We start from the raw sequence: 22,376 nt of genomic DNA, 5'->3' as shown, positions 1-22,376 counted from the left end.
GACTGGTTACAGTGGGACAGAGAGACAGGGTGGACTGGTTACAGTGGGACAGGGTGGACTGGTTACAGTGGGACAGAGGGACAGGGTGGACTGGTTACAGTGGGACAGGGTGGACTGGTACAGTGGGTTACAGAGGACAGGGTGGACTGGTTACAGTGGGACAGAGGTGGACTGGTTGGACTGTGGACAGAGGGACAGGGTGGACTGGTTACAGTGGGACAGGGGGACTGGACTGGTTACAGTGGGACAGGGTGGACTGACTGGTTTACAGAGGGACAGGGTGGACTGGTTACAGTGGGACAGAGACAGGGTGGACTGGGTGGACTGGTGGACTGGTTACAGTGGGACAGAGGACAGGGTGGACTGGTTACAGTGGGTGGGACTGGTTACAGAGAGACAGGGTGGACTGGACTGGTTACAGTGGGACAGACAGGTGGACTGGTTACAGTGGGACAGAGAGACAGGGTGGACTGGTTACAGTGGACAGACAGTGGACTGGTTACAGTGGGACAGGGTGGACTGACTACACAGTGGGACAGTGGACAGTTACAGTGGACAGGGAGACTGGTTACAGGGACAGGGTGGACTGGTTACAGTGGGAGAGAGACAGGGTGGACTGGACTGGTTACAGTGGGGACAGAGACAGGGTGGACTGGTTACAGTGGGACAGGGTGGACTGGTTACAGTGGGACAGAGAGGGACAGACAGGGTGGACTGGACTGGACTGGTTACAGTGGGACAGAGGACAGGGTGGACTGGTTACACAGGGACAGGGTGGACTGGTTACAGTGGGACAGAGAGACAGGGTGGACTGGTTACAGGGTGGACAGGGTGGACTGGTTACAGTGGGACAGAGGACAGGGTGGACTACAGTGGGACAGAGTGGACAGGGACAGGGACTGGTTACAGGGACAGGGTGGACTGGTTACAGTGGGACAGGGACAGGGTGGACTGGTTACAGTGGGACAGGGTGGACTGGTTACAGTGGGACACAGGACAGGGTGGACTGGTTACAGACAGGGACAGGTGGACTGGTTACAGTGGGACAGGGTGGACTGGTTACAGCGGGACAGGGTGGACTGGTTACAGTGGGACAGAGAGACAGGGTGGACTGGTTACAGTGGGACAGGGTGGACTGGTTACAGTGGGACAGAGAGACAGGGTGGACTGGTTACAGTGGGACAGGGTGGACTGGTTACAATGGGACAGAGAGACAGGGACAGACAGTGGGACAGGGTGGACTGGTTACAGTGGGACAGGGTGGGTGGACTGGACTGGTTACAGTGGGACAGAGACAGGGTGGACTGGTTACACAGAGGACAGGGTGGACTGGTTACAGTGGGACAGGAGACAGGGTGGACTGGTTACAGGGTGGGACAGAGGGACAGGGTGGACTGGTTACAGTGGGACAGGGTGGACTGGTTGGACTGGTTACAGGGACAGAGACAGGGTGGACTGGTTACAGACAGGTGGACAGGTTACTGGACTGGTACACTGGGGAGGTTACAGTGGGACAGAGAGACAGGGTGGACTGGTTACAGTGGACAGGGTGGACTGGTTACAGTGGGACAGAGAGGGTGGGGTGGACTGGTTACAGTGGGACAGAGAGACAGGGTGGACTGGTTACAGTGGACTGGTTGGGACAGAGAGACAGGGTGGACTGGTTACAGTGGGACAGGCTGGACTGGTTACAGTGGGACAGAGAGACAGGGTGGACTGGTTACAGTGGGACAGGGTGGACTGGTTACAGTGGGACAGGGTGGACTGGTTACAGTGGGACAGAGAGACAGGGTGGACTGGTTACAGTGGGACAGGGTGGACTGGTTACAATGGGACAGAGAGACAGGGTGGACTGGTTACAGTGGGACAGGGTGGACTGGTTACAGTGGGACAGAGAGACAGGGTGGACTGGTTACAGTGGGACAGGCTGGACTGGTTACAGTGGGACAGAGAGACAGGGTGGACTGGTTACAGTGGGACAGGGTGGACTGGTTACAGTGGGACAGAGAGACAGGGTGGACTGGTTACAGTGGGACAGAGAGACAGGGTGGACTGGACTGGTTACAGTGGGACAGGGTGGTGGGACAGTGGGACAGGGTGGACTGGTTACAGTGGGACAGGGTGGACTGGTTACAGTGGGACAGAGAGACAGGGTGGACTGGTTACAGTGGGACAGGGTGGACTGGTTACTGCGGGACAGGGTGGACTGGTTACAGTGGGACAGAGAGACAGGGTGGACTGGTTACAGTGGGACAGGGTGGACTGGTTACAGTGGGACAGGGGGACAGGGTGGACTGGTTACAGTGGGACAGGCTGGACTGGTTACAGTGGGACAGAGGACAGGGTGGACTGGTTACAGTGGGACAGGGTGGACTGGTTACTGCGGGACAGGGTGGACTGGTTACAGTGGGACAGAGAGACAGGGTGGACTGGTTACAGTGGGACAGGGTGGACTGGTTACAGTGGGACAGAGAGACAGGGTGGACTGGTTACAGTGGGACAGGGTGGACTGGTTACAGTGGGACAGAGAGACAGGGTGGACTGGTTACAGTGGGACAGGGTGGACTGGTTACAGTGGGACAGGGTGGACTGGTTACAGTGGGACAGGGTGGACTGGTTACAGTGGGACAGAGAGACAGGGTGGACTGGTTACAGTGGGACAGGTTGGACTGGTTACAGTGGGACAGAGAGACAGGGTGGACTGGTTACAGTGGGACAGGGTGGACTGGTTACAGTGGGACAGGGTGGACTGGTTACAGTGGGACAGAGAGACAGGGTGGACTGGTTACAGTGGGACAGGTGGACTGGTTACAGGGTGGACTGGTTACAGTGGACAGAGAGACAGGGTGGACTGGTTACAGTGGGACAGGTGGACTGGACTGGTTACAGTTACACAGGGTGGACTGGTTGGGACAGAGAGACAGGGTGGACTGGTTACAGTGGGACAGGCTGGACTGGTTACAGTGGGACAGAGAGACAGGGTGGACTGGTTACAGTGGACAGTGGGACAGGGTGGACTGGTTACAGTGGACAGAGAGACAGTGGGTGTGGACTGGTTACAGTGGGACAGGGTGGACTGGTTACAGTGGGACAGAGAGACAGGGTGGACTGGTTACAGTGGGACAGGGTGGACTGGTTACAATGGGACAGAGAGACAGGGTGGACTGGTTACAGTGGGACAGGGTGGACTGGTTACAGTGGGACAGAGAGACAGGGTGGGGTGGACTGGTTACAGTGGGACAGGGTGGACTGGTTACAGTGGGACAGAGAGACAGGGTGGACTGGTTACAGTGGGACAGAGGACAGGGTGGACTGGACTGGTTACAGTGGGACAGAGAGACAGGGTGGACTGGTTACAGTGGGACAGGGTGGACTGGTTACAGTGGGACAGGGTGGACTGGTTACAGTGGGACAGAGAGACAGGGTGGACTGGTTACAGTGGGACAGGGTGGACTGGTTGTGGACTGGTTACAGACTGGACAGGGTGGACTGGTTACAGTGGGACAGAGGACAGGGTGGACTGGTTACAGTGGGACAGAGAGACAGGGTGGACTGGACAGTGGGACAGGGTGGACTGGTTACAGTGGGACAGGTGGACTGGTTACAGGGTGGACTGGTTACACTGGGACAGAGGGACAGGGTGGACTGGTTACAGTGGACTGGACAGGGGACAGGTTACAGTGGACTGGTTACAGGGTGGACTGGTTACAGTGGGACAGAGACAGGGTGGACTGGTTACAGTGGGACAGGCTGGACTGGTTACAGTGGGACAGAGAGACAGGGTGGACTGGTTACAGTGGGACAGGTGGACTGGTTACAGTGGGACAGAGAGACAGGGTGGACTGGTTACAGTGGGACAGGGTGGACTGGTTTACAGTGGGACAGAGACTGGTTACAGTGGGACAGGGTGGACTGGTTACAGTGGGACAGAGACAGGGTGGACTGGTTACAGTGGGACAGTGGGACAGAGAGACAGGGTGGACTGGTTACAGTGGGACAGGGTGGACTGGTTACAGTGGGACAGAGACTGGTTACAGGGACAGGACTGGACTGGTTACAGTGGGACAGGCTGGACTGGTTACAGTGGGACAGAGAGACAGGGTGGACTGGTTACAGTGGGACAGGGTGGACTGGTTACAGTGGGACAGAGAGACAGGGTGGACTGGTTACAGTGGGACAGGCTGGACTGGTTACAGTGGGACAGAGAGACAGGGTGGACTGGTTACAGTGGGTGCACAAACTCACAGGATGCCGTTCAGACAGATGAGTACAATAACAAACTCACTGTACAGATTAGAGAGTCAGCAACCGCTGTGTTGCCTAGCAACGGAGCTGCGTGCTAGGCGGTGTGTAAAAACTGTGCAGTCTCTGCTCTGCTTTAACGTGTGCGACTGTGGCTGCAGTCTGTGCAGTCTATATTGTTACATTACACACGTGTGTGTGCCGTTTCTGCTGTTGATTCCATCAGACGTGGCAGGATAACACGTTTATCTTCACATGAGATTCAAGCAGTGCCTGAGTCAAACACACGTCTGCTGACGCTGCGTCGATTAGCTTACCTACTTAGACACAAAGTACAGATCACTAGTGGAATGTAACCGACAACACAACACTTGTTGACAGATTACAGATCAACAAATGTTTGAAATACATGAGTTACATACCCCTCCTCTACAAACACTATTAAGGCTCATTGCTCACTAATACAGCACAACTTCTAAATTACTACGTTACAGTTCACACTCGGCTCATAAACGTGAAACTGGGGAATTCCAAAGTGACAAAATTCAATAGCCCTGACTATAATGTGCCATCCTGGGATGCTCACTGGCTTGTTGTGGATATTAGAAGAACTCCTGAGGAACCTCTCCATTTAGGAGTTTAAATAACACAGAATATAAGTAATAACACAGCAACTGAATTTATGTGTATAATATGTTAATAGAGAAGATGAATATAGAGGATTCCGTTTCAGACGAGGAGAGGATACAAAGAGTATTTGATCACAGGGAACAGTGGAGTCTAGCTCTCCAGCAGGGGTTGGATGTGCCTGACCGATGGACACAAGGGTGTCAAGGAGCTTCTCATCCTCCTGATTTTGGTAAAGGAGTGATATTGTTTGGTTATCCTCTGACTGCAGTTCTGACAGCCAGAGGGGGAGGTGAGTGGATGATGTAGACCACCAAGGGAGAAGTAGATGGGTGGGCAGAACACAAAGCCAGTACACAGGGCCAAGGGCAGTAAAGTGCAATGGTGTGCAAGGACACGGTTTCCTTGCTGGTTTTAGGTCATGGCAACAGAGACAGCATGTTCAACAATGTATATAGTAATTATATGGCAAGTATTATCTGAAAAATGAGCTTTTCCATGCAAAAGAAAATGTGTCAACAATGACACTGATTTAGTTTGACAAGCAAAATAGTCTCTTTTAAGTGGTTGTTTCTGAGGAAATGACATTAGAGGGTCTCGCAGTTTGTTGTCAGTCTTCCATTCCTGTAAAAGGAGATGTATGACTCATGTGAGCCATAATGCAGGGCAGCTGGCTGATATAATTCTTTTCAGCAGATGTGCTTCCATACAGCACAGGCATGCAGGGCAACAAAACTATCTGACAGATCAGAGACACTGACAGCATACGTGTATTGAAACAGTTAGCTTAAAGGATAATTCCAGTTTAGTGCAACTTGGGTCTTATTTTTGTATCTTTAGCCATCATTTCTATGAGTTATGATAACACTGTAATTACCACAGGTCAAGAAAATGAGCAGTCAGACGATCAGACAGGTTGGAAATAAGCAACAGTTTAACCAGAATATCTAAACCACTTGAACAGGAGGTCAAACTGAAAGTGAGCTCACCTGAAATGTTGCTAATAGGTGTGGGCAGAAAATAACGTTTTATTTCTCTGATTCACTGCTTTGTTCTAGCCAACGTCGCTCCCTCTCTTCATTCATTCTCTAGCTGGCTCTGTCGCCCGTTGAAACAGGGAGGAGGGGCCAACTCTGAATTGTGTGTTTGCAAACAGCAACTGAAAAATCCTACTTATTCTGCCTTTTACTGCAACACATGAGCCACCTGGGACTACTTTAGTAGTAGTCAGGCAGAATAGTATGATGGCCCCTTAGGATAACACATACAAAAGCGAAAACACAAACTTTAAGGAAATGTATTACAAATACGAAAATGCTACAAACTGTAAAACACATACAAAAATGAAAACACAAACATTAACAGAAATGCAGCAAATACTAAAACAAACATTAAAGGTGGGGAATGCGATTCTGGAGAAATCCAATACCATGACAAATACCATGATATAGAGCGAACACCGACACAGCAAGTAATGTAACTAACGTTAGCTCGGTTGTGGGTTAGCAGACTGTCCCTACAGCTGCTGCTGCAAAGCTAACAGCCAGAGAGGAGGAGACGGTTTCCCAGAGCCAGCACAGCAGCTCCAGACAGCGATACGCTCCAACTCTCCTGCTGCTACAGCTAACATCACAACAACAGCATGTCTTGGCAAACTAGAAAGTCAGCTGAATGTCCGTGGGCAAGTCATTTAACGTTACTGACACACAAATCATGGCTGGAATAGTGTTGCGTGGCTCGGTCCGAAGCACTTTGTGTGTTTCCCATTTACAGAGCCAGGGAAGAATACCTGTCCAAGCTACTAACTGAAAGTTAGCAGGATAGCTAGCTCAATCACTCACGGGACAGTAACTTCACACAGTTTATTTAAGAGACATCTCTGTACCATCAACTCCTGTCTGCAAACCGTTCCTCTTTTGTGGAGCAGTATATACTGTGACGGAGAAGGGTTATATAAGAGTAGATGGTGCTACACTGCTAATCATTTACGATAGCCCCTCATGTTTCGGACACTCCAGCTCTCTGTTCCCCTAAAGGTAAGCATTGTCAAGAGAGCTTTTCTATTGGTCAACAGTGTTTTAGATGTATGTGTAGAAGTTCACCAAAGTTGAATTTAACCCAAGAGATTTGCGTGGAATTACTTCATCCCCGTTAACGAAGCCACTGATCACTGTGATTCCACTGAAATGGAAGGCAGTTGCATTTTTCAAAGGCAGTATACAGCCTTTCCTTTACCCATGCTTTTTCCATCGCTGGTGGTTCTAAGAAGTTTACTGAAAGAGCAACAGGGTATGAAATAGATCAGAATGAGAGTGCATTTTATGCCCTGTGCTAAGGTACATTGCATGGCCTATTTTGAATTTGGACAAATCATTACAGATTGAATATTTAATATTTCCCCACTTTGAAATGGTAGTTTTAATATAGAATAAAAAGTGATATCCATAGTTCATAGATAAACACCATGGCCAATCGTATGAAAATAAGATCCAAGTTGTAATAAACCAGAATTATCCAACAAAACCTTCTTATTGAAGTGGACAGCATATTGAAGAAAAGAAGTGAAATTGAAGCAGGAGGCAAGAAGTGTCTGAAAAAGAGAGGAAGGAGGAGTGAGTCCCAGAAAGCAGGAGGAGGGCAGTGCAGAGTTAAGTCTGGAGGAGAATAAATTAAAAGTTGCTCGTAATCACACAGAAGGAATGTAGTCAGTGTACACTGTTAAACACTCCCTAAGCCCTGGCTCCACTTCACTCTCTCAGCACTGCACACAAAGCACTCTTTGTTCTGCTGCTCTTGTAAAGAGAAATAACCCCCTCTCTCTATTTTCCCTCCCTGACTTATTCTCTTCTCTCTCTGCGTTTTATTCCTTCCCTCCTTTCTCAATCCGGCCCTTGTTGTTCAACTTCCATTCTCATATTTTTTTCCTGTCCTGCCCTTTCCCCATCTGGGTCATTTCTGACATGCTGTTATTCAGAGAAACTCACAATGAGCATGACAGCAGAGGAAGCTTAAGTTCCTAGATGGCTAACACAACAAGCAACAGTCGTTCAGAGTCCAAGGGTGATAGCTGAAGCGACCTAGGTGGTTGACGTAACTCTCTGGAAAGATAAACTAGGACAGAGAAGTGCTGGCTAAAGAAATAATGAGCCAAACTGACAGACTACAGGAATCATAAACTAGCATCAGACAAAACTTCTGTCAGTGTGTTTTCTGGGAGCAGCTGAGGTCAGTCTTTAGAGAGTTTATACAGTATAGTTTACTGTACTTTATGAATGTGTGTGTGTGTGTGTGTGTGTGTGTGTGTGTGTCAGTGCTTCTGTCTGCCTACAGCGGGAAGGTTTTATAGCCAGGCTGTGTGACCTCTCACATGCTGTTCATGGAGTGTTACTGTGGTGTGAGAGTTCACTGGTGTAAAGGAGTGTTTCTCCTCCATCACAGAGCAGAGAGCTGCTTCTTTGCCCTGTCTTGGTCCAGCTGCTGCTCAGTATTCCCACCACACGTCCACAGTGTGACAGAGGAAAAGAAGTCGGCACCACAGTAAACACTCAAAGTTGTAAAAATTTCAAAAGTGCTAGTCAATAAAATAAGCCATCATCTACCAGAAGTGTTAGGATCAATCGTTCCTATCAATAATCAACACAGTATCCCAAGAAATTGTCCTTATATCTGCAATGCAGGATTTACGTCCAGTGCCAACATTCAGTGCTGATGCAGGAAGTAGTGTGCCCTTCATGTAATGAATTGGAAAGTAAGGGTGTGGAAGTAACGCATCCGACTGTCCTGCAGGAAACTGGAGTTTGCATCTCGCCATAGACCTGCACTTGTTTGCTAATGGTAACCCCCTAACCCTTTTTAACAAGGACCACTGTAACTCAGTTTCACTTTGACCTCCAGATAAAGTGGTTTGGATAATCTAGATAAAGTGTTGGCTGCTAACCTGTCTCATCGCCGACTGCTCACATTTCTTGACCCACCGGACTTGTTGTAGTGATGTCACCATGTTTCCAGATCTCACTAATTATTTTTGGGTTCAAAAAACACAGAGTAATCAACAAGACATCTAGGAAGTCATGATTGAGGGACTGACAGTTTGTTCACAAAAGGTGAAAATATGAGAAAAACTTTCCTCCATAAATGTACTCTGAAGGTGTTTTGTGTCCACCGCTCTCTGGGTCCACTCCGATCGGATTCCCACCCATGGCGCATGCACAGAGTGGACAGTGGAGGTAGCTATGACAACAGCTGCAGCTGAATTAGGAAATTCAAAAACTGAAAATAGTAATAATATCAATAATAATACTGTCACATGCCAGAAGAGTTGCCCTTGGTTATTTTTATTCACGCTAGCATTGTTGCTCTAGGAATTGCGATATCTGTTGGTTGGTCAATCCACCACTTTGATCCAGACTGAAATATCTTAATAACTATTGGATGGATTGCCATGAAATTTTACGCAGACATTCATAGTCCCCAAAGCATGTATCCTGCTGATTTTGATCCTCTGACTTTTCCTCTAGTGCCTGCTGTTGACAACTGTTCGACGCATTGCCATCATATTTGATACAGACATTCATGTTCCCCTCAGGACAAATTGTAATAACTTTGGTCATCCAATACAATGTGTCCAATATTTTGGTTTAATAAATACCTTCAGAACTAATGACAATCCCATCAGCCTTAGCTGTATTTTTTGTGCTAATTTTCAAATGTTACCATTCTAAGCTAAGATGGTGAACAGGTAAAAATTATACCCGCTAAACATCAGTACCATGTTAACATTGTCAATGTGAGCATGTTAGCATGCTGACGTTAGCATTTAGTTCAATGCTAAATACAGCCTCACAGAGCTGCCAGCCTGGCTAATTTTGTTTAGCAGTAAATAAAGGGCCCTCCTTGTTGATGATCACATGAGACTGCTTGGCCAATGGCTGTTGGTTAGCAATTGTACTAGTGGGATTATGTAAAGAAAAAAAATTGATAAAAACAATGATAACCTTATGCAAACAGGATTGTGGAACATTAGCATGGATCATTCTCCAAAAGGACAGAAATCTTTGTATGTCGCTATGTAAGCCATGTAGCCCAATTCACTCCCAGTCATTTTATTAGGTCATATGTTTATTACGTTACTTCCTGTGTTTTTTCACCTGCACCCTCCCTCCCTCCTCCCAATTCTATGCTATGGTCATTCTTCCCTGTTGTTTTTTAGTTACTGTTGTGTTTTTTGTCTCCTTGTCTCATGTCTGTTTGTCCCGTTTACCTGTCTTTGTTCTGTTTTCTGCATCTCTTTGACTTGTGCTACCCACCCAGATACCATATTTCATATGCATACATACGCATCCAAACAAATAATCATACTCACCATGTACACAAACTGCATTCCAACCCTGCATAGCTCCAAGAGTACCTACTAACATTATTTTTATCCTCTCTCTTCTCTATGCAATCCATAAGGTTTTTTTCATGGAATGTTTGTGGCATTTGCTCATAGGCAAAAAGAATAAGTCATAAATCTACTCATATAGAAAGCGACATGTCTACTACAAGAAACTCACCTAAATAATTCAGAACAACAAATCCTAACAAGCCCAACAATCTAGTCTACTCAGCCACCTATAATAAACAAAGAGGTGTCGCCATTCTGATCCATAAAAGAATGGACTTTACACACAATAATTCAGTATTAGACCCAGAAGGAAGATGTATTATAATCATAGCCTTAATCAACAACAAACCATTTACCGTTGCGAACCTGTATGGCCCAAACAATGATGACTCTTCATTCTTTCACACATTTTCTCTCGCAAATAACCAACCACATCTCTAACCCAATAACTGTTGTAGCTACAATCTAAAAGGACCCAAAAGCAGGAAGCAGAGAGAGCACTGAAATTAGTTCAGACAGTTTTATTGTACAGAGAGATAGTGGATCTCAGGTAGGTGAAAGCTCCAGAGTGGGCGAGGCAGGTGGAGGATGCTGAAGCCGTTGGCTGGGCTTCCGCTGAGGCTCGTTGCTTACTGGCAGGACTCAGAGGACGAAGGTGGTGAGCAGAGTGTGCTGGAGGTGGCTCAAGTAGCGCGGCAGGCAGGGAGGTGAAAGCAGCTTGACTGAAGATTGAAGAGATTCTGGTAGTTACACGCTGGCTGAGATCACCAGCAGGCACTGGAGTTAGAGCAAAGGCAGGCAGAGTCAGACAGGGAACAAACTAGAATATGAACAACGTTAGGATTTGGCCATAGTGAAGTACCACATGGTTGTACTGAAATGATCTGGCGATGAAAAGAAGAGCTGGTTAGATATACTGGGAGGCTTGATTGGATGATGCATCAGGTGTGCCGGTGATCAGCAGCAGGAGGGAGACCAGAGTGCCCCGCCCAGGCCAGTACACACACACACACACACACACACACACACACACACACACACACACACACACACACACACACACACACAGACAGACGGGACTGACAAGGAACACAGGGAGAGGGGAAACACAACAGCACACAAGGATAGGAGGAGACATGTGGCTAAACTATGATAATAACCATAACTGGAGGTGATTTCAACACTGTACTTAATCCATTAATAGACAGATCATTGTAGTCACTAACTGCAAGAGAATATTCCTACTTTTCTCCCCAACATCAATCATTTTCACAAACGGACTTTTTTCTATCCAGCAACTATATCACTCCAAATAGCCTAGACACCAAAATCAGCCAAGTCATAATTAGCGATCACGCACCTGTAACACTCACCCTGAAGGTTGAATCATCCGTTACATCCTGTCCTACATGGCGATTTAACACTTCACTACTTAAAGATCCTAGGTTTGACAGCTTACTCAGGCAGGAGTGGGCATCCTTTTTGGAAATGAACAACTCTTCAAATACCTCAACACTTGCAACACTACTATGGGAAACAGGTAAGGAAATAAAAATAATTTCATACTCTTCTCATAAGAAAAAAACAAGAGCAAAAACTACTTAGAAAGTAACTTAGAAAACAAATTAAAATAATTATCAGATAACTATGCAAACAACCCACAGAGCACACTGTGTGAATTACAAAACCTCAAATTTCAACTAAATAATATACTAACAAAAAAAACGGAATTTCTCCTCCAATGACTGAGATACAACAACTATGAACAAAATAATAAATGAAACAAATATCTAGCAAATCTACTTCAATACAATAAAGAGAAATCACCCATAACAACATTAAGGAATTCAGCAGGGAATTACTGTATGCACAATCTCCTCAAGCCAAAAATGATACTTTATATAGCAATCTATATTCCCCTGAAAATAACCCTTTCTGAACTACACAATGCTCTCACACAAATGCCTAATAACAAAGCACCCAGACCAGATGGATTCCCTGTTGAATTTCTTGAACACTTCTGGCAGACCCTGGACCCACTTTTCTTTAAAATGGTCGCCGAAATTAAAGACAAAGGTCAATCCTCCCCCAATCATAAAATAAAAGGAATTTACGCTGCAAACTTAGAACACAAAATTAATTTGTATGCCGACGATATCATACTCTATCTTCAAGATCCACAAAACTCACTACAGGAAGCAATCTCATAAACAATTTCTCACAAATCTCAGACCACACCATAAACTGGTCCATATCAATTATTCTTTCTATCTTTATGAACTCATGGGATCCTGCAACCCAAGACACACACCACTCTTTCACTTTTGGTAATATCAGATATCTGGGTATCATCATCTCCAGACTGCCAGAGTTAACTCAGCTCAATTTCACTTCACTATTAGACAAAATCCACAATGATCTAAAGTGATGGTTTAACCCTTCCCCTCTCTAACTGAATGAATAGCAACCATAAAGATGAAAGTTCTACTGCAAATCAATTACCTCTTCTCCATGAGAAACCTACAGCCAAATCATTCAAGTCAGAATTCCATCATATCACACCCAATTTTCTTCACTACTACCTGGCAAACCAGTTACAGTATCTCGTTAAATGGATCAATTCTAACGCGGCTCATATATCCTGGATTAAATTAGATCAAGCAGAATGCAACAACATAATAATCTCTGATTTGCCCTTTATTGGCTCAAGCATCAAATATCACAATTGCTTCAAAAAGCCACTCATTTTCTCAACTCTGACAGTCTGGTAGGAAAACTCTCGCAATTAGCAAATCACAATTGACTCCCTCCATGTACACACCTGTCTGACACAACCCGGACTTTAAGCTCAACAAATCTCCACTTAACTTCAACACATGGGAACATGTGTTGTATTTCAAAACAACTAATTTATTTCATTTAAAGACCCGATCCAGAGGTATGGGGTCAGAGGGGGACACTTTTCCAATACCTACAAATTAAATCAGTCATTAAAAATGAAATCAGTATAATAATTAATCCACTCCAACTACCCCATCCAGTATAACAGATCATGAAATATTCTACAACCACCAACATTCTTTCAAATTTATATAAATTAAATCTCCAATACAGATAACAACATCCACCTGCCAACAGCTAAATGGGAAAGAGTTGTATCTCTCCCCTCTGACACCAGAAGTGTAGAAATGTGTTTGAAATGACAAATAATACAAATCTACTACTAATTTAGTATAAAATCCTCCATAGAACACACACCACTCAAAACAAAATGCATAAAATGGGTCTCTCAAACACAAATAAATGTCCACAATGCACTCTAGACACCACAGACGACTTCCTCCACTCCTTATGGCTCTGTCCATGGGTTAAGATAACACAGAGGCTCTTCTCAATCTTGGGTTGCAGCATTCCTCTCTCTCCCTCATTATGCATACTTGGCGACTTATCGTCAGTTGAACTTCCACCAAAACACACAAAACCCTCACTGGTTGCCCTAGCTATCGCCAAGAAAGTCATCCTTACAAACTGGAAAACCAAACAAACAATGAGCATCAATCATTGATTAAATCTTCTTACAGAGCATATATCAATGGAATAAATAACTGCTTCTCTATGAAAGCAAATGTCACAAACTCCATTTATCACAAATCTCAATCTAACTTCGATTTTGCCACTAAATCACTCACATCTCCATACTGAGACTTACCCATATATACATTTCACTACCAAACACATCTTATCACTCAACACCTCATCCATTAACATATGTTTTGGCTGAAAATTGTATTTATTTGTATGTTTGTATTATTATTATTTTAGTATATATGTGTTACTATGCTAGTTTTGTTATATTATTACTATTTATCATTATCACAAATATTACTATCTACGTGATATATATATTTACATATGTATTGTCCATAGAATTTGATGGTTATCATACTTGGCGTTTATATGTATGTATATAATTGTATATATATATATATATATATATATATATATATGTATATATATGTATATATATTATATGTATGTATATAAGTATATATATATATATATATATATATATATATATATATATATGTATATATATATGTATATATATATATATATATATATATATATATGTATATATATATATATATATATATATATATATATATATATATGTATATATATATATGTATATATATATATATATATATATATATATATATGTATATATATATATATATATATATATATATATATATATATATATATATATATATATATATATATATATATATATATATATATATATATATATATATATATATATATATATATATATATATATATATATATATATATATATATATATATATATATATATATATATATATATATATATATATATATATATATATATATATATATATATATATATATATATATATATATATATATATATATATATATATATATATATATATATATATATATATATACAGTTGTATGCAAAAGTTTAGGAACCCTGACAATTTCCATGATTTTCATTTATAAATATTTGGGTGTTTGGATCAGCAATTTCATTTTGATCTATCAAATAACTGAAGGACACAGTAATATTTCAGTAGTGAAATGAGATTTATTGGATTAACAGAAAATGTGCAATATGCATCAAAACGAAATTAGACAGGTGCATAAATTTGGGCACCCTTGTCATTTTGTTGATTTGAATACCTGTAACTACTTAGCACTGATTAATTGGAACACACACTTGGTTTGGTGAGCTCATTAAGCCTTGAACTTCATAGACAGGTGCATCCAATCATGAGAAAAGGTATTTAAGGTGGCCAATTGAAAGTTGTTGTTCTCTTTGACTCTCCTCTGAAGAGTGGCAACATGGGGGCCTCAAAACAACTCTCAAATGACCTGAAAAAAAAAGATTGTTCTACATTATGGTTTAGGGGGAGGCTACAAAAAGTTATCGCAGAAATATAAGCTGTCAGTGTCCACTGTGAGGAACATAGTGAGGAAATGGAGGACCACAGGCACAGTTCTTGTTAAGGCCAGAAGTGGCAGGCCACATAAAATATTGGAGAGGCAAAGGCGAAGGATGGTGAGAACGGTCAAAAACAGCCCACAGACCACCTCCAAAGACCTACAACATCAACTTGCTGCAGATGGTGTCACTGTGCATCGTTCAACAATTCAGCGCACTTTGCACAAGGAGAAGCTGTATGGGAGAGTGATGCGAAAGAAGCCTTTTCTGCACACACGCCACAAACGGAGTCGCTTGAGGTATGCAAACACACATTTGGACAAGCCAGCTTCATTTTGGAATAAGGTGCTGTGGACTGATGAAACAAAGATTGAGTTATTTGGTCATAACAAGGGGCGTTATGCATGGCGGCAAAAGAACACAACGTTCCAAGAAAAACACTTGCTACCCACAGTAAAATTTGGTGGAGGTTCCATCATGCTGTGGGGTTGTGTGGCCAGTGCCGGTACTGGGAATCTGGTTAAAGTTGAGGGTCGCATGGATTCCACTCAATATCAGCAGATTCTTGAAAATAATGTTGAGGAATCAGTCACAAAGTTGAAGTTACGCCGGGGCTGGATATTTCAACAAGACAACGACCCAAAACACTGCTCAAAATCTCCTCTGGCCTTTATGCAGAGGAACAAGTGGAATGGCCATCCCAGTCCCCAGACCTGAATATCATTGAACATCTGTGGGGTGATTTGAAGCGGGCTGTCCATGCTCGGCAACCATCAAACCTAACTGAACTGGAGATGTTTTGTAAGGAGGAATGGTCCAAAATACATTCATCCAGAATCCAGACACTCATTACAGGCTATAGGAAGCGTCTAGAGGCTGTTATTTCTGCTAAAGGAGGCTCTACTAAATATTGATGTGATTTTTCTGTTGGGGTGCCCAAATTTATGCACCTGTCTAATTTCGTTTTGATGCATATTGCACATTTTCTGTTAATCCAATAAACCTCATTTCACTACTGAAATATTACTGTGTCCTTCAGTTATTTGATAGATCAAAATGAAATTGCTGATCCAAACACCCAAATATTTATAAATGAAAATCATGGAAATTGTCAGGAGTTCCTAAACTTTTGCATACAACTGTATATATATAAACGCCAAGTATGATAACCATCAAATTCTATGGATAATACATATGTAAATATATATATCACGTATATCAGTATTTAAAACAGGTCAGAGTGCACAGGTTTAAATAAGCAAAGGTCCTCATGCTGAATTGCAGGTGATGTGTTTAATAAGTTAAAACAATAGTTATGCAGCTGTGTGATGGTGTAACCTAATGGTGTAATCTGCCTAATCTTCCCGGGTCTTTAGACTGCGGTGGAAACGCACACAACGGGCTGAAGAACTTTTTAGTTCCTTGAAAAGTAGTTCCTGGGAATAAAAGTTCTGGGTACTTTTAGCATAATAATAACAACAACAATAATAATAATAATAATAATAATAATAAAACTTTGTTTTGATAAATGCTCTATAAATAAAGTACAAAGTGCTTCACAACAAGAGAAATAAAATATCACAGTGAATGATAAAATATAAAGAAATAAAATACATAAAATACACAAAGCAATAAAACAGTTCAGGAAAAATCAGGATATGCTTTCAGATAAAAATGTGTTTTGAGAAGAGACTTAAACGAAGACTCTGACTCAGACAACCTAATTTCTTCGGGCAAGTTGTTCCAGAGCCTCTGGGCCCTGATAGCAAAAGCTCTGTCCCCCTTAGTTTTCATCCTGGACTCAGGAACAGACAGGAGACCCCTGCCCGAAGATCTCAAACTACGTGAAGGTTCATAAGGGATTACAAGGTCTAAAATATAGTCTGGAGCCATGAAGAGCCTGAAAAGTAATCAATAAGATCTTAAAATCAATCCTAAAACAAACAGGGAGCCAATGTAAAGAGGCTGAAACAGGTGTGATGTGGTTGTACTTCTTGGTCCTGGTTAACAGCCTAGCAGCTGAGTTTTGTACAGTCTGCAGTCGTGTCAAAGTTTTTTGATTAAGACAAGTGAACAGGCTGTTACAATAATTGAGGCATGAGGAGATAAAAGCATGTACAACAGTTTCTGCATCACTAAGATTTAAAATAGATCGGATTTTTGCAATGTTTCTGAGGTGATAAAAACATGATTGGACAAGCTTAGTGATATGTTGCTCAAAACAAATTGTTATCAAACAGGACACCAAGATTTCTTGCAACAGGCTTGATATGTTGTGACAGGTTACCAGTAGATGGCAGTATTTGTTTAGTGATGTGTTGGGGCCCAATAACAAGGATTTCAGTTTTATTTAAGTTGAGCTGAAGAAAATTTATCGACATCCAATTTTTTATGTCAGACAGGCAGTCCTGCAGAGAACTCAGCGTACTAAGGTCAGTGGGCTTGACAGGGAGGTACAACTGTGTGTCATCCGCATAACAATGAAAAGAAATACCATGTCTGCGGATGACATCACCCAAAGGAAGCATGTACAAAGAGAACAGTATTGGACCCAGAATTGAACCTTGAGGCACACCGTACTTGATATGGGAGAAGGATGACATGAAGTTATTAATGCTGACACAGAATTTCCTATTGGACAGATAATAATAATAAAACTTTATTTATAGAGCACTTATCAAAACAAAGTACAAAGTGCTTCACAACAAGAAAAATAAAATAACACAGTGAATGACGAAATATAAAGAAATAAAACACATGAAATACACAAAAGCAATAAAATAAGATGAGAACCAGTCTAGTGCAGTGCCAGATATGCCCACCCAGTGCCTCAGTCTATCTAAAAGAATGCCATGATCAATTGTGTCAAAGGCAGCACTTAAGTCCAACAGCACAAGCATGCTTTTGGTGGAAAAGCAGCTTTAGTGGGCATTCAAACCACAAACAGCCCTACGTTACAACAACACAAGGGGCTGCGTTGGTGGGGGTGTGTTGCTTCGGCACCAGTGAGATAATGAAAGTCCAGTTTGAATAACAGATCTGTGAATTTGAAGGTTTATCTGACACCAAAGCACTGCACAATGGTTTATAATACTCACACAGGGCTTAAGTTGGCTTTAGTCATTAATATGCCAACAGTAGAAAACTGAAAGTAAAAGACTGAAACTATATGTGGCACATTAGTCATTTATGTCTTTTTCATGTTGTAATATTTCTCAGATTGCTTGCACAGTTGCACAGCAACACCTATGGTGTCTACAAGGGTGGCACTTAATGTCATGTCACGTTTGGCAGCTTAGCTGAGTAATAAGAGTATAAATATGACCAGCTTTAGGGGAGGACAACAAGATAAGTTATATTATTTAAAATTTTGAATGTAAATTAGCTGCACTTTGTCGTCTGCTTTCTTTTCAATGCCTTGGTAGACTCTGTTTTCATGAGAGAAAGAGGGGGCAGAAGAGAGGAAGAGGAATCTGGAAGCCTGCGAGGCCAGTCTCCCATGACCAAACTGGTGTGAGGCTGAACTGCATGCAGCTGTAATGGGTCTCCTATGTAATTTAACAGTTTGATTTGATTATTGGTGCGTTTGTGTTGGGTCAGGGCGTTTTAGAGGAGGGGGCTAATTAGGACTATTATGTAAGACTGAGCACAATAGTGGGCCTGTGTTAGGATGATACAAATGATTAGAAGAAGAAAAAGAGAGAAGTGAAACTGTATCACAGAAAACACTGTTTGTGTCTTCCATTTGCGCTTTATGGTGTTTTCCCATTCCTCAGGATGGAGCTTTTCAAAAACACTCTTTGAGGTTGATGCATATGAAAATGCCAGTCTCATATTTGTAATGTGGACAGGGAAAACTGAGCTTTTCAAAAACGCTGATGTCCACTTTCACAGAAATTGAGTACTTCCACACTGCAATGCCTTTAAGAAGTAAACCTACAGTACTATTGCCTCGAACTGGCTCTGTGATTGCTCATTTTGTTCACAGTTAATGTTGTCAGACTGCATGAAAAAGTTGTCAGCAGGTAGCATGCAGTGCAGTCACCTGTCACTGGAAATAGAGAGATATATCAGTGGCAACATGAACTCAACAGCAGTTGTTGAGCAAGTAGTAGCTAGAGTATGAATTTGTATGTCCTTCAACATGGCTGTTATAGACAAGTTTATTTTTACACTATAAAATTCTCGCTTACTTCATATCTGGGTCTCAATTCTTGAATAAACAAGTTTAAGGGATCCATGTCAAAATGATGCTGTTGATGAAACTCATCTATACAGTATATGCGTAGACCGGAAAAACAAAGCAATGAGCTAAAAGCAGCAAGAAGCTGATAGAATTATCAGTCAACTCTGCACCTCTAAGTGGTTCAGCAGAAGTCGCTACCCTTTCATTATATTTGATTTAATGTAATAAATATCATAATGAGTTCTAACACTAGCTCTAACCAACCCAATGCTAACAACAACCAGCATGGCGAGCATGGAGGAGGAAAAGAAAATACATTTGCTAATTAATTAATTAATTTTATTTCTCTTGTTATGAAGCACTTTGTACTTTTTTTGATAAGTGTTCTATAAATAAAGTTGTATTATTATATTATTATTATCTCTGATAATAACATTTTTAAGCTTTTGCATGATAGAGGGAAAAGATACCTTGATCCCTGTTATAGTAATGATATCGTCATGTCCTTTGAACAGCTGAAAGAGAAATATGATTAATCCAAAAAACAGTTCTTTTGTTATTTGCAACTGAAAGCCTTCCTGAAAAAAGTTTGACTGAACAAATGACATTACCTGATCTGACAAAGGTGGAGGAGGTGCTTCACAGTAACAAAGGTTCAAGACAATTTATTAGCAGGGTGTACTCAACAATGATGGCTCAAGGTTCAAAACAAAAGAGAGAGATGGAAATCTGACTTGGGTATTACTACAGATGTTTACCTATGGTCTGGTCTATGTCAGAACAGCATGTTTGCCAATGTAAATGTCATATTTAAGTTGGTCTACTACAATTTTCTTCAACAGCTTTACCTCACCCCTCAGAAATTGCATCGGTACAAACCCACAATCTCGAATATGTGTTTCAGGTGCGGTATTACTGAGGTAATTACAGGTGTGATTTATGTGACATGCTGACTAAAATTATAGATACACCAATCCCGTTAAATCCAGAGCTCTGTCTTCTAGGAAATGTAACAAACTTGAAGTCAGAGTTCGAGAAATATCATTGATATAGCTCTTGCTGTTTCCAGAAGGAAACAAAGCAAAAACGGTTACCTGTTTTGAACTGATTTATTTTTTAGAAAATAAAAAATATACTGGATGATGAGGGCACATCGTCAGGTGACCATCTTGGTGTGGATGGCACACAGGTTGGTGTCCTCGAACAGTCTGACCAGGTAAGCCTCGCTGGCCTCCTGCAGAGCCATGACAAGTTGCTCTGGAAGTGCAGGTCAGTCTTGAAGTCCTGGGCGATCTCCCTCACCAGGTGCTGTAAGGGCAGCTTGTGGATCAGCAGCTTGGTGGACTTCTGGTAGCGGCAGATCTCTCTCAGAGCCACGGTGCTGGTCCTGTGATGTTACGTACGTTATACATTGTTATTCACAACAAGCAGCTGGATATGTCAGTCGACATAAGCAAGGAGACTGAACGTTAACATTACCTAACTTAGCTAACGTTGGATTAACATTAAATATCAATGATAATTTCTGCAGTAACGTTATCTGTTTGCTGTAGTACATTAATAATGATACAATTGTGTTTGGACTTGTGGATAACTGCAGTGGATACTGTAACGTTAGTTAACGTTACTTACCACAAACAATGTTGTGTCCTCAAAATGCCTTGGTGTCTCCGACGCAGCCAGGAATGTTCCTGTGTGTGTGTGTGTGTGTGTGTGTGTGTGTGTGTGTAGGGCTAACATACTGGCAGTGAGAGATGCTTTGCTGAAGCAACGGCACAAAACACAATGTTAGAGATCCTATGTTATTATGAGCAAATATAAAAAAAAATATTGTAAAAATATTTTCGGTTCATTACGAACCTGTGGCGGGTAATTAATGGGAAACACTCAGTATAAAGCCTTTTGTGTCTCCAGAGGGAGCTGTGTGAAGTCTGATGAATGTCCTCAACTGATGTCACTTGAGTCAGCGTTGGTTGGGTTTGAAAATGAAACAAAATCTGTTGGTGTTGAGTTAGAAATACGTGAGCTTACCAGATCCCTGTAGCCCGCTGCTCATCTCTGCTGCAGGCTAGAGGCTTGAGGCTACATTAGCTGCTACTAAGCATAACACACCCCAATCTCTGACCGAACTGTCAGAGGTTGAGTTGCATCATGGGTAATGTAGGCGCCAGGTTTTGATGAGGAAGAAGAATGTGTGGAATAAAAACGACGATATCTCTGGTTTTGCTGCATCAACTTTAAAAAAAAAAACTGTCCATAGCGAGTCTAACAATTTTATTGCCCTCTCCTAACTTTGAAGAATGGATATGGATTATGGTAAAACAAATGAATGTTACAAACATACCTCAACTGATGTCAGAAGGTTTGGAAGTAATCCAATTTCTTTCAGCTGGTTTTGTTTTAGACCAACATTTTTGTAAAGGTTTTCTTCATACAAGAGACCACATTGGTCCCTACCCATATGGTGACTGGTGGAAACAAAGCAGCAGCCGACTACTTCCTCCAGCTCTGCCAACACAGTATCAGCTCTCTGTGACTGATTGGTTTTCACCAGAGCAGCTTGTGTTGAGTGGTGAGCTAGGACCTTTTTAGGTTTGTTGTTCAAGAACACTTCACAAGGACACACACAGGTGTCCTTTACTTGGTGTTCATATCCAGAGTTCCTGCAGTGGAAAAGGGCTAGAGGTCACATTGGTTAGCACAAAGACTGGCAGCTAGCCTTGCTCTATTAACAATAAAAATTAATATTGATCTTCTCATCAGAATTGGAGAAAGATGACAAACAAGACTGTTTGCTACTATAGGCCTAGACTGCCAGGAGACATCCCATGATGCACCTCTTTCCTCTCTCCTCCTCTCCCTGTCCGTCTGTATGCATTTTTATCTCATACGTTACTGCTACTGCAGTTGTTGTTATTGTCTCTGTTACTAATACTATTATTATA

The 22,376-nt window shown here is 42.4% G+C and overlaps 1 protein-coding gene and 1 pseudogene across 7 annotated transcripts in view; one reads left to right on the top strand and one right to left on the bottom strand.

Annotated features, from left to right (window-relative positions):
- The window catches only part of rad51b (RAD51 paralog B), a 131,839-nt gene that overhangs the window by 66,694 nt on the left and 42,769 nt on the right, over positions 1 to 22,376 (top strand). The window lies entirely within an intron of this gene.
- On the bottom strand, positions 18,054 to 20,826 carry LOC122862944 (annotated as a pseudogene).

The sequence above is a fragment of the Siniperca chuatsi genome, linkage group LG16, assembly GCF_020085105.1.
Source record: "Siniperca chuatsi isolate FFG_IHB_CAS linkage group LG16, ASM2008510v1, whole genome shotgun sequence".
Taxonomy (NCBI): Eukaryota; Metazoa; Chordata; class Actinopteri; order Centrarchiformes; family Sinipercidae; genus Siniperca; species Siniperca chuatsi.
Note: the sequence above shows the minus strand (reverse complement) of the source record. Positions and strands in the feature narration are given on the sequence as shown.